Source organism: Pinus tabuliformis, chromosome 9 (assembly GCF_031772625.1).
Source record: "Pinus tabuliformis cultivar Carrire ecotype Pingquan chromosome 9, CPIR1, whole genome shotgun sequence".
NCBI classification, from domain to species: Eukaryota; Viridiplantae; Streptophyta; class Pinopsida; order Pinales; family Pinaceae; genus Pinus; species Pinus tabuliformis.
The window spans coordinates 1,382,358,843-1,382,376,564 of record NC_142307.1 but is presented as its reverse complement, the minus strand read 5'-3'; the positions used below and the strand labels follow the sequence as shown (position 1 = coordinate 1,382,376,564).

General features: G+C 41.3%; 1 pseudogene; it reads left to right on the top strand.

The window, feature by feature from the left end:
• The first annotated feature begins 11,194 nt into the window (after positions 1 to 11,194).
• Positions 11,195 to 12,587, top strand: LOC149153635 (ribosomal RNA small subunit methyltransferase pseudogene; annotated as a pseudogene).
• The last annotated feature ends 5,135 nt before the right edge of the window (positions 12,588 to 17,722 follow it).

The following is a 17,722-nucleotide window of genomic DNA, read 5'->3' as shown; positions in this document are numbered from 1 at the left end:
ATAAAGCAGGCTACATCCATATGTCTAAGAGTTAGGTGGCCTTAACCTGCTTAGAGGGAAACCAAACTTGTTGGCCACCTAACCGCAAAATATGCCACCCATAAACAAAAAATGATAAGTCTAACCAACCATGCTATGTAAACATGAGATTCTTTCTACTTCCTATTTTCTAAATAACTATAAACATAATTGCTAATAAGCCTAAATATTTGGGATTGGATCATGCAAAATAAAAAATATGGATGCAATGTCTCTAGTCATCGTCAGCTGAATCCACCTGAGCTGAATCTTTCAAAGTGGAACCCGACAATGCCATGTGGGGTATGCAAGGGATATGCTGCTCAATTCGCCTCAATCAACCACTCTACTTCTGTAATTGAAATTGAATTTTTTGAAATTATTTAGTGTAATCCAAATGACTTCGGGGGGCTACATGCATGTCAGGGGGAAACTGTGCTAGAGCGTTCGCCAGAATTCTCTTCATCATACTGAACAGATGGAATATCTACTTGTATTGAGATGATCTGCCATGAGTGTGGCCTAGGTTTGGGATCACTACTTGCCACTCATCCATTTATAATTCGAAATCCACCTCTGTCTATCGGATCTTAACCTCCCAATATGTAATCAATTGCTTAACCGGGTTGGAGCTATTAGCATGGTATGCTTGAGCTTCTTCCTGAATTATGTGAGAGGCTTCCTTGCGCCCACGACCCTCCGCAACAGCCCCACCAGAAGAGATAGGTTTCCCTTTTAGGGACGAAGAGGCCTTCCTCTAATTTCCCGGCCTCAATCCCCAAGACCATTGTTTCTTGTACCAGCTGCCGGGGCCATGCTTTTCTTGATACGTCACAAAGACTTCTCTTTTCCAAACTTTGGGTACCGCCCGAAATAGGGTCGCAACTTGGGTGCCCAATGCTGCCAAGGGTCATGCCCACATTGCATACCTATTAAATCAAATTCAAATGAAAGCATCCAAGTAAGGAACCCGCTCCAAATTTTTCTATCGACTGATTGCCAACATAGGATAAGGGTGTGTTGACAATGTTGGACTTGCCAACATTAGGGGATCTCCCTAGTATGAAGTACCAACTAGACCTCGCACCATTTGGTGTAGGAGTCCCATCTGGTACGATGTCCCGATTGCCATTATATTAAATATATGCCTTAGCTCTTGCTTGTCAGCACATGAGAGTGGTCTTCTTTGTCTAAGAATAGTGAGGTTTGTGTGCTTGGTGAGTGCCAGTGTTACTTGTGTCAAGGTTATTTCACAACAGAGAGAGGGTGGAAGTGAGTCTCAAGTCAGATGGGAGGAAACCCCAACTCTGTTAGAAACACACAAAACAATAGGACATGTGCAACTTCTAGAGGATAAATCCACATGGATGTAGTAGTCACAACGCACAAGGCAAGATAGCATGTACAACACTCAATGGGTTAATCCATGCGAGTGAGACGATCATTATAACAAGTTTACGAGAAAGGCTCTATCTGATGTCTGGGGACGTAACCAACATAGGCAGGACAACGTTAACAACTTATATAACACATTTTCATTAATATATGTTTTAGAACAGTTGAATGAATTCAAGTGTTAAACATAGGTTAAAGAAACATGTATTACAAGTTTTCAAGATTAATCTTACAAACAGTTACAACACGTGTGAAAACGTTATGGCCTGTTAACAAGCTTCTGAATTAAGAAAAAGTTCCAAGATACATCAATACACCATACATCACTAACCCCGTAGGTGGGGTGTTGGAGCCACTACTCACTCCTCAAAGAAAAGATTATAGACTCTCTGGGCTATGTGGGAGTAGCAGGGATGAAAACTCCTTTGCATGTACAAATGAGGGGTCATTTATAGCCAAGGGTAAAACTTTCCCTTGTCACTGTTCGACTTCCCTCATGACTATTTGACTTATCAAATCTACATGTCTCTTCAAATTATAAGTGGGTCTCTTGGAATTCCATGTTACATTACATTAATTAACACAATATGGCCCATAGTAGTGATGTAGCCGACATGACTCATGACACGGCTCAACATGATAGTGTTAGTATGTTCATGTTGTTGGTGGTGTGGATGTAAAGCTGTAGTGCTGCTGAATGATGGATGCCCTCTTGGTGTATAACAACTTCACCTCCGCATGGAATGGTGTGTGGAGTCCTCGATGGTCATTGGGTTCCCTTGATGTTGCATGTGCACGTTGCTCCTTTGCTTGTACTTTGGCATGTTTGACATGTTCGTCTATTCGTGAAAATATCTCCTCGCATGCTCACTTTTTTATCCGGTCGCAAAAACATCCTTTCATGTTCATCCATTTGTCCATCCGCGAACACATCTTCGCATGGTTGTCCATTCGCGAACACATCTCCTTGCATGCATCGTTCATTTGTCCGTTCGTGAACACATCCTTTTGCATGTACTCTCCTTGTTCTTGCCATGTGTAGTCACGTCATGTCTATTCATGTACCTGTGCATGTAGTCACACATGATGAGACGACATCAAATCCATAAATCTCCTAGTCTAACATGATGCATGATCATTCTCTTTCGGATTCAGGTGACTGAGAGAGAGGACAAGAGTGTGAAACTGTGAGAGGAAAGTTTCAAGCTGGGATTTGAGCTTCGGGCACTACCAGTGAAAATTGAGTAAAGGTCACTGGGAGACTGAGATGGATGATCCAGATCAACAGTGACTGTTCGTGGGATCTGGCTTGGCTGGAGGGCAGATTTGTGCAATTTTTGGAGGGAAGCAATTTGGGCAACAGAGGGCCTTGGCAACAAAAACTATGCAATTCCTAGAGGGAGCTAGTAGTAGGTTGCGAGATGGATTGGAAGCACAAAATGCGCAATTCCTGGAGGGAGCTGGCAGCGGGCTGTGTGGTTGCTGGAGACAAAAGTTGTGAAATTGCTAGGAGGTTGACTTGCTGAACACCTCTGCACAATTTTTGAGCTGAGCGGGATGCTGGGCTACTGAGGGGATTTCTCATAAATCTGTGCAGTTTTATGGGTGAGGAGTCGGTTGGTTGACTGGCTGGCTGACTGGGAAAACTGCACAATTTTTGAGGGGAGATAGGGGCGGGCACATGGTGTTTGTCCAACCTGTCTATGCATTTTTCTCAGTCAGCAGAGTGAGCAAAGTCTGCTGCTTCTACGCAATTTTTGAGGGGAGTGAGTCCCGGGGTCACTGCCCGGTCAAACTCTCCAGTTGACCAGTAGGAGAGTTGGTTGTTCAGATTGCATTCAATGCAGAATGAAATGGATTTTTGGACACTTTTGCACTATTCTGGGTGATGGTTGGTCGAGTCGATTATGGGGTGGAGGTATGGCTGTTAGAGGGTGATCTGGTCGTTAGAACTTTAGCAAAATGACTAAGTGTGTCAGAGAGTGAATTTGCGCATACGTGACCTTGCAAACATGCACTCACATAACTTGACGACAAGATGCCTCAGACCACCAAGACAACATATACTCAACATGACTGACCGATGGTGTGAGCGACAAATGCGACACTTGTGATATATTGTTGAATGACTGCAACGACGCTTGCATGACAGTGCATACAACATTGTGTGTGAGTGTGATAGATGTGTACATGGCAAACACAACCTTAAACATCACCAGAATGAGGTCGCAAGCATGACATAGAAATCAACATGCAAAAGATGAGAATTGGTTAAACAAGTGAAAAATAGGCAAGACATGTAGAAGAAACACATGAGATGACTTTTCATGTTTGCGCACATGCATGTTACTGAGGACTGGATTATATGACAATGAAAAGCAATCCTGCAAACTCAACTAAGGCGTGTACTTTGGAAGATGTTCTTTACTTACCATACTTACCCTCACGATGATCATGCATCCGATGGAGTTTGCATGTAGTCATGATCTTTTACATCACATGGTTCCTTGGTCCTTCTCCTCAACTCCTTGGAAGTAGTTTTAGCATGTCATCTTTTCCTATAGTCACTGAGAGGTAGATCTGCACAATTTCAGCGGATAGTGACTATTGCTGGAATGAGGCCCTAGAAGGTCCGTATGTGCAGTTTTTGCATGCAAGAATGACAAAACAACTCGGACACCACTACACAATTTTGAGGCTGAAAGCACTACTATGGGACGAGGCTCTTGGGAGGATACCTCTGTGCAATTTTAGGGTGCAGTGCAGCTAGACTGATTTGCGCATTTCTGGAGAGCAGTTCTAGTTGGGGCCTCTACAGGTTGTAGGGTTTCACCAGGAAAGGGAGGTTGGTGTCTCTACGAACCCCGGGGTTTTAGTAGGCAAGGGAGGAAGCTTGATGGTTGCAGAAGCAAAGCACACTGTTCCGGGAAGTTGGATGAGGCTAGGTTGGTTTGGAAAATGGCTAAGTGTGAGATCAGTGAAACATATGCAAACATTAGTAGGACTCGACTGTGATCACACACGGACACTTTCTGACACAACGTAGACCGTCCAAAATGCATAAGACATCCTTTGCTTGATGCAACAACCTTCATGTCGTGAGTGCATGAGGTGGGTGTGAAACATGTCTATGCGATGACAACCTCTCATATGCATACAATACCCTTGAAGAAAGAAAACATTCCCTTTTTATGGCAGACAACAACCCCTATGCCCAAATATGACACATGCTGCATGAAGATGAGAACACAGAAACCTTTAAGATCAAGGAGGGGGGCTTGAAATCATCAGCTTACTAGCAAGCGACCAAGGATAATCAATCACAGGATCCGAGGTAGATTCCAAAATTTGCATGTGAGCCAAAATTTTGGAGGGTGGTTGTAGCTGCTACAACACTTGATGACACACTGCTAGAACTCCAACTCTCTGTATGGACCTTGTTTCATGAAAAGTGAGTCTAACCCTTCCGAAAGTATTGTTCATTTCTTTGATCATCATGGTTTCCACACTAGCTTGATTGAAATATGTAGTCCCTACCATTCTCTTGATCGGTCAACACACATTCCAAGAAAAGTCAACTTAGTTGTTTCAATTGGGAATGAGGGGTATATTGGTGCACAAATAATATGACAGTCATAGTTTAAGTTTCATCTATGGTGTTGCTCCGCTGCTAGCAGGCCTGGACAATACCTCAACGGAGTCACGCATGAACACAAGCATCGCTTCGCTTCCAGTGAGCCTGGTAAGTACCCTGATGGAGTTATTTGCATCACCTCTCTGTGTAGGAAGCCTTTCTATTCTTTTTCCTTATTCATTATTTTTTTATATAGAATTGTGTATAGGCACCTATTTATTTCATAGCTGGAAGAGGGATCCCGACTTATTGAGAGTAGAAGAGGTTGTTCCCTTAGAGTAGTATGTTATGTATACCTCTGACAAACTTGTTAAGGTTCCCCCCCCCACTGTACTCTACTTGACTGAGCTGACAAGGGTTAACCCAAAACAATTGACTAGAGTATTTGGTGCTAGTTAGAGTGCAAGCGTTGTGTTTTCACCACAACTCACTCTGAATAGAACCTATTTTCCATCAAGGAATCATCAATTGAAGACAACAAGTTCATCATAAAGAGAGAGGAAAATAGATGAACAGATGTTTACAGTGATACAAATCCTCTTAGATTCGCCCAGGTTGTCTCGAGAGCCAAACAAAGTTTCACAAGACGTTGAACTATGGGTACAAGAAATCAAAGAAAGAAAAAAGAAAAAAACAGAAGTAAAGAGAGAAAAATAAATAATCAAAGCAAGCAAACCAAACCAAGCAAAGTAAAGAAAGAAGAAAATACTACTCCTACTCCTACGCTAAACAATGCATGGGCCTATTCACGTGAAGTGATATTTCCAATGCAACCACTGGTGCATTGGCTGGCCCATGTTCATGAAGGTATGGTTCATGAGAATCATAGTCAAGTGAACCAAAAAACACAAAAGATTTAACAATGAACACCAACACTCTCCAAGTTGTAAAACATCCACATAAAAGAAAAGAGTGAATGCACAAGAGAGACATTTTGAAGACTTAACAAGGTGCTACGAGACATTGTGTACATATGATAAACATATGCACTCTCTTGACTATGGTAGACAAGAAAACATGAGAAAAATAGACAAATTATGCCTTTCAAGTGTGGTTGTTGTGAATGACTCCTCCAGTGCACAAGCGATGGGTTCATGTGATTTCGGTGGAGGAAGCGAAATCTATGTGTTGGATTGATCTTTAGTGCATACATATGAGCGATGAGGAGCCTCAGGTGTTTCGAAAATTCTCTAATCAGAAGTGGAGTTAACCTCAAGACAACGAGGGCCTAACATAACCATCAGCTCAGGTTGAATTCCCTCGACAGCCTAGGGTGTTTCCACTTCATCAATAGATAAATCATCAGAGACCAGTGTCTTAGACAGATTAACAACAAATGAATCAACATCGTGATTAGATGAAGAAGTACAGAGTCATGACAACCATGATCAGAAAATCTAGGATGTTTGTTGGCATCCTTATGATTTGATGAATCATATAGAGGGGTAGATGAGAAGCAAGAATGTTCACCCTCTGCGTTTCCAGAAAAAGTAGATGAAATATAAAGTGGATTTTTAATGAATAATTTTTCCTCTCCGCTGTCAAATGATGTATTGACATCCGGTGCATTCTGCAAATGATCAGAAGTAGATGCATCCATGGATAGATTAACACAAGGAAAATAAGGGATAACAGAATCACCAACTATGTCAGGAACAAGAGGAGGAGGCGTGGATAGAAGGAGGTCATCCTTCACTGTGGGTTCATGCTCAAATGCTCAGTCACACTCTTCGTGAATGACAACATAGGTTGGTTTTGCAACATCAACTTCATCGATGGCTTGATCCTCATTCACAATAGGTGTAGTGTCCGGAACAAAAGAACACAAGATAGTGCAATCCGAAGGATCAACCGAACACAGAGACAGAGGTTGAGGTAACAAGTGTGTATGACAACTCATGGACTTCCCAACCAAATCTGCACAAACATTGAGAGTAGTGAGGGTGGGAGGATGTGACAGTTGAACAAACCTGTGCACATGCTCTCCCACATCACTTTGTGGTAGTGGAGATGTTTGATGGGAGGAAGGTGGAGAGTCACTTGTGACAGCAACTATGTCCGCTTGTGATTCCGCAACTCCATCACCAAAGTATGCCGAGCAGGGTTTGAAATCCAACTTCATCTTGGGATAGAGTGATTTGGTAAGGAAATATTCAAATATGTCCTTGAGATATTGGAATTTCATCTAAATTTTCGGAGCTTCAAACATGAATAAACGGAAGCGGTGTGAAAAATCCATAGGCAATTCATCCGGGGCCTTCCATTATTTTAACAGTTTTTTATCAAGTGCTTCATGATCAAAATGGTGAAAAATAGATTCAGTTAGATTACCGAACTACTTGAATGAGTGCACGGAGTTATGAGGCAGTATGTTGCACCATCAAAATGGGTGGTCGTGAAGTGTGTGTGTGAGTAATGAACATACCTCTATTTCATTAAAACCTTCCACATTCTCCATGAGTGCATGGAAGTCATCTAAGTGCTTGGGGCAGGCCACTTCACCTTCACCATCATATGTAATTTGTGACAAGTCATCCCAGAGCTCACTCTCGACGTGAAAGATATGTCCATTGGACAAACATTTAGGAGGGTGAACTGTAATAAACTCCATGATAGATGTGCGAAGATTCAACGCATATTGTGAGGACTTAGCTCGTCATCTGGACCTCCTTCTAGCACTAGAATGTTAACAGTGTTGGACCCACCAACATCAGGGGATCTCTCCAGTATGAAGTCCCAACTAGACCTCACACCGTTTGGCGTAGGAATCCCATCTGGTACGATGGCCTAGTTGCCATTATAGTAAAGATATGCCTTATCTCTTGCTTTTCAGAACATGAGGGTGGTCTGCTTTGTCTAAGAACAACGAGGTTCGTGTGCCTAGTGAGTACTAGTGTTACTCGTGTCAAGGTTATTTCACAACAGAGAGAGGGTGGAAGTGAGTCTCAAGTAGGCTGGGAGGAAGCCCAAACTCTATTAGAAACGCACAACACAACAGGACATGTGCAGCTTCGAGAGGAGTAATCCACACAGATGTGGTAGTCACAACACACAAGGGAAGATAGTACGTACAACACTCAGCGAGTTAATCCGCGCGAGTGAGACAATCATTATAACAAGTTTACATGAAAGGTTCTATCTGATGTCCGGGGAGGTAACCAACATAGGCAAGACAACACTAACAACTTATAAAACACATTTTCATATTTTCATTAATATATGTATTAGAACAGTTGAATGAATTCAAGTGTTAAACACAATTTAAAGCAAAATGTATTCCAAGTGTTCAAGATTAATCTTACAAATAGTTACAACATGTGTGAAAATGTGTTGACCTGTTAACATGCTTTTGAATTAAATGAAATTTCCAAGACGCATCGATACACCATACATCATTAACCCTATGGGCAGGGTGTTGGAGCCACTACTCACTCCTCAAAGAAAAGATTACAGACTCTCAGGGCTATGTGGAAGGAGCCAAGGTGAAAATTCCTTTACATGTACAAATGAGGGGGTATTTATAGCCAAGGGTAAAACTAGCCCTTGTGACTGTTCGACTTCCCTCATGACTGTTTGACTTATCAAATCTACATGACTCTTCATATTACAAGTGGGTCTCTTGGTACATTAAATTGATTGACACAATATGGCCCATAGTAATGATGTAGTCGACATAACTCATGACACGGCTCGACATGACAATGCTAGTATGTTCATGCTGGTGGTGGTGTGCATGTCGAGTTGTAGTGTTGCTGAGTGATGGATGTCCTCTTGGTGTATCATAGCTTAACCTCCACATGGCAAGGTGTGGAGAGTACTCGATGGTCATTGGGTTCACTTGATGTTGCATGTGCACGTTACTCCTTTGCTTGTACTTTGGCATGCTTGACATGTTTGTCCATTCGTGAAAATATATCCTTGCATGTTTGCTCATCTGTCCATTCATGAACACATCCTAGCATGTTCATCCATTTGTCCATCTGTGAACACATCTTTGCATGGTCATACGTTCGTGAACACATCTCCTCACATGCATCATTCGTTCATCCATTCATGAACACATACTTTTGCATGTACTCTTCTTGTTCATCCCATCTGTTGTCACATCATGTCTATTCATGTACTTGTATCTACAGTCACTCATGACGATATGCCATCAAATTGATAAATCTCCGAGTCTACGATGATGCATGATTGTTCGCTTTCGAATGCAGGTGACCAGGAGAGAGGAAAAGGCTACGAAACCACTCGGGGCAAGTTTCAATCTGGGATGTGAGCTCCGGACACTACTGGTGAAAATTGCGCAGAGGTCACTGGGAGACTGAGATGGATAATTTGGATTAATAGTGTTTGTCCATAGGATCTATCTCGACTAGAGGGAAGATCTGCGAAATTTCTAGAGGGAAGTAGTTTGGGCAGCAGAAGGCCTTGGCAGAAAAAAATACACAATTCCTGGAGGGAGATGGAAACAGGTTGCGAGATGGCTTGGCAGAAAAAACTATGCAATCCCTTGAGAGAGATGGTAGTGGGTTATGGGGTTGTTGGAGACAAAAACTACGCAATTGTTGGGAGGCTGACCTACTGAACACCTCTACGTACTTTCTGAGCTAAGCGAGATGCTAGGCTGCTGAGGAGCTTCTCAGAATTCTGTGCAATTTTCTAGGTGAGAAACCAGTCGACTGATTGGCTGGATGGTTGAGAAAACTATGTAATTTTTGAGGGGAGACAGGGATGAGAACTTGGTGTCTGTCCGGCATGTCTGTGCAATTTTTTTAGTTAGTAGAGCAGGCAAGGTCTGCAGTTTCTACGCAACTTTTCAGGGGAGTGAGTCCTGGGGTCACTGCCTGATCAAATTCTCTGGTTGACTAGCAGGAGGGTTGGTTGATCAGCTTGCAGTAAAAAAAGATTGAAATGGCTTGTTGGACACTTCTGTGCTATTCTAGGTGATAGTTGGTCAAGTCAATTCTGGGGTGGAGGTCTGACTATTAGAAAGTGATCCGATTGTCAGAACTTTAGAAAAATGACTAAGTGTGTGAGCAAGTGAATTTGTACATATGCGTCCTTACAAAAACACACTCAAATAACTTGATGATAAGATGCCTCAGACCATCAAGACAACATATACTCAAAATGGTTGATCGACGGTGCGAGCGACATGCGCGATGCTTGTGATAGATTTTTGAATGATTGTGACGACGCTTGTGTGATAGTGCATACACCATTTTGTGTGAGTGCTGTTATCACTGAAAAGTCTGTTGTAAAAATTTTTTAGCCCAGCTTAAAGACAGGGTGTTTTCGCAGCGCATAAATCCGTTAGCAGTTTCGCAGCGCCATCTGTTTTAGTGATTTCGTAGCGAAAACACTGACCTTGCACTGGCTGCGCTGCGAAACTGGGAAATGACAGATATTTAAAGTGAATTGATGGAAACACTGCAGGAAACGAGGTTTGTCAAGCTGTTATATGTGGGCTTGTACTCCATTGAAGGGGAACATTCCAGTGGTAATTTTGCTTTGCGCTCACAGCTGTTGTGGCAGGTTCTCATGATCACCAACGAAGGTCCATCAAAACTCTGTTTCATACTCAAGTCTCAAAACCGTGGTCCTTTTTGAAATCAATGCTCGATCAGAATCGGTTATGAGAAGGCTTCTGTTCATCGACTTATTCCAAGTTGTCGTTGCCTTGTGTCAATTGAAGGTTTTTACGAGTGAAAAAAGGATGAAGCGAAGAAGCAACTATTCTATATACATTTTCAAGATAAAAAGCCCCTTGTCTTTGCAGCTCTTTATGACACATGGCAAGATTCTGAAGGAGGAGTACTCTTTACGTTTACTATTATGACTACACGTTCCTCTAAGGCATTAGCGTGGCTTCATGATTGAATGCATGTTATATTGGGGACGGAGAGTGAAATTGATGCTTGGCTGAATGACTTTTCTCGCCTTACATGTGAAACAGTTTCCTAGCTATACGAAAAATCTGATCTGGTGTGGTATCCAGTGGTTTCTGCAATGGGTAGAACACAATTTGATGGACCAGAATCCATTAAGGGGATCGGCAGTCACGTGTATTTTCTAATCTCTTTAGACAGGCTGACAAAGTTGAAAAACTTGCTGAGTTTATCCAACGCCGGGAACAAGGAGATTTGAATGCTCCGGGTTCGCACACTGGAGTCAGAACGAGCATTCAAACGAGTTGCTTCTGCTCAAAAGGCGATAGGTGATGCTGTCATGGCAGGAACCTTAGTTAATCTGGCTACAGTTTTCTACATCAATTCCATTCGGATGCCAGCGATGGCTGCATACATAAAGATACACAGTTTGAAGACGGGGTCTATTTCAGGAAATACAATCGCTCTTGACGAGATTCAAAGAGATCGGATTACCAAAACTGCAAATGCAAACTGGATAATCTCTCCAGATGTTGTGTCAAAGCATACTTTTAATCCTAGTCTTGTGGAGGAGATTTATAGAACTGAACTTCTTGTAACAGGTGGCAAATCTGTTCTTTTGCAAAGGGTGATGGTCCTTGAAGTCAGCCAATATATGAAGAATTATCTGTTGCATAATTTTGACCCCGACAACGCAACCTTTGAGCATCTTATGTCTATGTTTTTAATGGCTAACGAAAAGTTTGGGGAAAATGTGCCAGCATGGAAATGCTTTCATGACAGGAAACTTAACAATGAAATTACTAGAGGTAGCCAAGAAGGTAATAGCAGTCGAGTTGGATCCTCGTATGGCGCTGGAATTGCAGCACAGGGTACAAGGCACAAGCAGTGTCATTCGGCTGCAGGCCATTCAAGGAGATGTTCTCAAATGTGAACTGCCTTATTTCGATGTGTGTGTGGCAAATATTCCTTATCAGATATCTTCTCCGCTTACATTTAAATTGTTATCACACAGACCAATTTTTAGATGTGCCATTATCATGTTCTAAAGAGAGTTTGCCATGAGACTTGTTGCAAATTCAGGAGATAATTTGTATTGCTGGCTTTCAGTGAATACTCAATTGCTAGCTCGTGTTTCATATCTCTTGAAAGTTGGCAAGAACAATTTCAGGCCTCCTCCAAAAGTTGACTCCTCGGTTGTACGTATTGAACCCCGTAATCCTCTTCCTCCAATTAGTTTCAAGGAATGGGATGGCATGGTCCGTCTCTGTTTTAATCGTAAAAATAAGACTTTAGGGGCGATCTTTAGGCAAAAGGCTATCTTATCACTACTGAAAAAGAACTACAAGACATTTCAAGCATTGCAAGAAGCATGACAGAAGTCAAATGAGTCTAGTTTTGGTGATGTGTCTATTTTGGGAGACACTAGCAATGATGTTAGTATGGACATTGATGTTGGGGAAGATCAAGGCATGGATGTTGATGATGCTGACATGCAGGAAGGGGCTTCTCAGTTTAAAGATAAAGTCTTAAATATCTTAAAAGAGGGAGGTTTTGAGGATAAAAGATCTTCCAAGCTTGCTCAGGATGATTTTTTATATCTGTTATCCCTCTTTAACAAGGCTGGCATACATTTTTCTTGATTCATGTCTTGTCGGTTTTAAGTCATTCCCATTCTCTGCTCCTTGTTCACTGTTCGAGATTTTATATTGAGGATGGCATGGTGGAGGGACTTGCAGATTCTACATCAGAATTAAGGTCATTTGAACACCGGCATTTAAAGGAACACAGTGATACATGTCAAAATGAGCAGAATGGATGTCTGGAAAATACACAGGGTGCAATGTTAGAAGGTTATGCTTCTACTAATGAATTTTCTGTTGGTCCACTAGATTCTGGTAAAATTGTCACTACCTGCAGTAATGGTAAACCGATCAGTACACAAGCAAAGGTTACAGCAAGAAATGCAGAGCTATTTGTTATTACAGCAGAAATTGAAGGATGATAATGAACTCTGTTTTAACCTCTTATGTCAGGCAGCTATTGAAATTCCAAGGATTCTTAATCTCTCAAGCAGTGAACACTTTAGTGGACTTTATGAGGAGGGTTTTGTTTTCATGACCAATGATTGGCATACATTTCTTCTTCCTTGTTACTTGAAGACAGTCAGATTTTAAGGTGAAGCTGTGTTTTTGGAAATTACACAGCAGTTTCGTAGCGCGCTACAAAACTGCTGTAGATGCTTGATTACAGTTCAGTTGATCTAGTATGATTGACAAATCAGCAAATCGTTGAAAGGTGTTGTCTTCACACATAAAAATGGCCAACACATTAAGGACATGGCAGCCCGCTCTTTTTGTTAAAGGATAAAAGGTAAGCTCTTTTGGATTTGAATATGGTGAGGCAAATCAAAGACCGACAAACAGGAACAGTTTCCTATATTTCAGGGTGATGGAAAACATATTATATTAAGGGCCAACAAGCAACTGCAGACACCTATTTAGTTCACTAAGCATCCAGATCATAAGGCATATGGTGTTATACGTGGTTATTAAAGGTATTAAAGAACTTGGAGTGTGGTCTTTTAATGGTAAAGACGAATGGGAGACAGGGACCGTGAAAATAGGGTGTTCAGGTTTACTAATTTATGAATCATCTACACAGCTAGCACCCGAAGATCAGCTCGTTCAATGAATGTTCCTCAACATGTTTCAGCCACAACAGAAATTGTACAGCTGTCAAGGATCCAAGGAGAATCATGCATACGAGGAGATGGAGTGGGATTTGAAATATAATTGGGATTCTATGTATTTACAGCCCAACACTTCATGTATGTAATTAGTTGGTTTAGAAATAGATAAGGGTAATTAATGGTAGATCATCGAGTTCTCCCTTCATGCTTGTTGAGGAGACTCAAGATAGTAGGAGTTTTGGGTTTTCCTATATATGGTGAAAACTCTGAGGTAATAGGGGTTGGAGATTTTATACAAAAACAGAGTTTTATTTGGGCCAATGTAAAAAGACTTATTACAGTAATAGTAAAACAGCTGTTGTTTCTTCTCAAGATTCTCAATGGATTATATTGTTCAAATGTGATGGTGGTTTATTCTCTTAATGTTCTTTTACAGCCTTGTTACAACATAATCACTCAGAATTCATGTTGTATGCTCTGACTTCCTGTATGCTTGGCAAGCTGTGGTTTATGTGAAGTATGTTTGAACATCTAATGCAAAGAGCCTTGACTTCCATGAAATGACTGTGCTTTTGTTTACTAAATGTGTGAGACTCCATAGCCCAATGAAGACTAATTTGATATGTGTCCAACCAGCTTTGTTTTCATGAATGTGTGAAGAGTTAGCCATCTGTTGTTGTGAATGATTTTTATCAAAAGTTTGTGAGAGAGCCCTCTCTGACTAAGGAGGCTAATCCTTAGTCTAAAGTCTGGTTGAAAGAGTTACATGAAATCTTGCTTAGTTGCAGCCCTTAGTACTGATTTTGTGATAACAAGTGCGATAGTTATTTAGATGGCGAACACAACTCAAACATAACCTTCAACATCACTAGAACATGGTCTCAAGCATAACATAGCAATCAACATGCAGAAGATGACAGTTGGTCGAACAAGTGAAAAAGAAGCAAGACATGTAGAAGAAACACATGAGATGACTTTTCGTGTTTGCGCACATGCATGTTACTGAGGATTGGATGATATGACAATGACAAGCAATCCTGCAAAATCAACTAAGAGGTGTACTTCGGAAGATGTTCTCTACTTACCATACTTAACCTCAAGATGATCATGCATCCGACGGAGCTTTCATGCGGTCTTGATATTTTCCATTTGGCGCAATTTCAGCGGACAATGATTGTTGCTGGAATGAGGCCCCAGGAGGCCTGTCTACACAGTTTTTGCATGCAATAATGACAAGACAACTTGGAAACCACTATGCAATTTTGAGGGTCAAAGCACTACTACGGGACGGGTGTCCTCAGAAGACACCTCTGTGCAATTTCTTAGTGCCATGTAGTTGCCGTGTAGTTGGACTACTCTACGCATTTCTAGGGAGAATTGCTGGCTGGGGCCTCTGCGGGCTGTGGGTTTTCAGTAGGAAATGGAGGTTGGTGTCTCTACGCATTGCTGGGTTTCATCAGGAAAGGGAGGAAGCTTGATGGTTGCAGAAGCAAAGCGCACAGTTCCGAGAAGCTAGATGAGGCTAGGTTGCTTGGGAAAATGGCTAAGTGTGAGATCAGTGAAACATATGCAAACATTTGAAGGACTTGAGTGTGATCGCACATGGACAATTTGTGACACAACATAGACCATCCAGAATACATAAGAAATCCTTTTCTTGATGCAACAACCTTCGTGTTGTGAGTGCGTCAGATGAGTGTGAAATATGTCTATGTGATAATAACTTCTCATACGCATACAATTCCCTTGAAGCAAGACAACATTCCCTTTATATGACAAACAACAACCCCTACACCCAAACATGACACATGCTACATGAAGATGAGAAAACAAACAACTCTTAAGATCAAGGAGGGGGGCTTGAAATCACCAACTTACCAGCAAGCGACCAAGGATAATCGATCACAGGCTCCGAGGTAGGCTCCGAAATTTGCATGCGAGCCAATGTTTTGGAGGGTGGTAGTAGCCGCTGCAACAGGGTGCCATTGTTTTCATTGATATTCATTTACCCATTGTAGGGCCTAAATGAATTGGCCATGCCATCCATGTTCGGGACCTGAGAATTATACCGGCACGTCCCATTTCTTATCAACTTCACCAACTGGAAACTATACAAGAAATTATAAATAAAGTTGAGCAAACAACTATAGTAGCCACTACAACAGGGTGCCACTGTTTTCATTCATATTCCTTTACCCATTGTAGGGCCTAAATGGACTGGCCATGCCATCCATGTTCGGGACCTGAGAATTATACCAGCATGTCCCATTTCTTATCAACTTCATCAACTAGAAACTGTACAAGGAATTATAAATAAATCTGAGCCAACAACTACACTGAGCTCGCATCGCACCAAACCCCTTCTCATGATATTCCATACAGAGAACACCGACCACATAAATCAAACCCCCATGCTAAGAATTTGGCTTGTGGTGACAAACAACAAGCCATAACCAACTCTAAAACCAGATATGACCCCTAGCTAAACAGAAATTCCCAACCTGATAGACTCTATTCCACAGAACTAGACTGACCCAGAAACATACCACCAGGGTTCTTATACTTTTGCCCTTCTTCCAATAAAGGACATAGCTAGAGTTACATGCACCCACAACTCGACTTCGAGCTTGCCCAAAGCCTAAATACCTTGGAACCAAATAAAATTCTTCACAGACCCAAACCCATTTCAGCTCTTTCTTGCCCGAGCATGGGGGACCTCCGCATCCTAAACCCTTTACCACCCAGACCATGCAAACACCCATGCGAGACAACCAGATTCCGTACTCGATAGACACCAGGACGAATAAGACAATGGAATCAACCCTAAATAGAAACCCAAAAATGCCATGCCTCTAGTAATTCCAATTCCCATCCCCCCAAAGCACAAACCCATGCATCTCATCGATCACAAGTCGAAGAGACTACTCCATACAAAAAACAAGTTGTCAAGCCGTAAAAAGGGTCTTTTTCACCTCTAGTTACCTCACATTAACTTGTCAATCCAGGAATGATTTTTTGTTTCAAAGAGTGTACTTAGTTTGAGGCGGTCATTTGTCAGAGTAGTGCTAGTAGTACAGAGCTCAAAATACAAGAGTAAACAGATGCTTAAAACAAGATCTACTTACAACAAAGCACTTTAAAACCTAAATCATGCATTCAGAAGACTAAGAAAATTATCAGTCAAGGGTACAGTAACAATAACTCATCCCTCTGTAAACTGATGTAACTGAAGACAATTAAGGAACAAATCATCAACCTGGGAACTAGACAACGAATGTCAATGCTCACTACAGTTTCAGATCGTTCAATGCAATGGCAATGCAAACAACAGGAAATGGAACAACAACTAGGAAATGGAATGACAACTAGGAAAATGTAACAGTAACCAATTCTTATAAATAGCAACACCTTAATCTATAGAAATAAGCGCAGCAAACGTATCCTACAAAAATTAGATGGTAATCTTTACTCTAAGAATAAATCGGATAGCACACGGAAATAGAACGACAACTGATTATTAATGAAATATAGAACAACACTTAGAGCCAAATGTAAATGCACAATAAACTAAGATAAATAACACACATGACATGCCTTAGTATTGAGAAAAATAGTAATCTGATTTCGATACTACAAATATTAATCTTTAGTTATAATGGATAACGATCGCGATTCGTAATGGAACAACAATGTCAATTGAACAACAATCATAATTAAGTATAAACCATAGATGAATACAGTGATAACAACTTAAGACTGTTATAGCCCGGTTACTCTGCAATTGAACAGCAATAGCATTCTATAAAGAACAGTAATGTTACATCAATGATTTAAAGGAACAACAATGCGTTATAAAGTCAGAATGAACAATACGACATTACTGTTACAGAGAACAATATTGCAAATATAACAAAGCTGTGATATAAAATAAAAAACACACCAGATTACGATCAAAGCTGATAATGAAAACCATGCACGAATTAAAGATAATGGTACAAGAGCAAGTGTTCCACCAGGGCTGGGCCCTTAGCCTCCAGGGATACACCGCTTAAGATTATTCCAGGATCAAAGGTGGAACAACAACCAAATTTATAT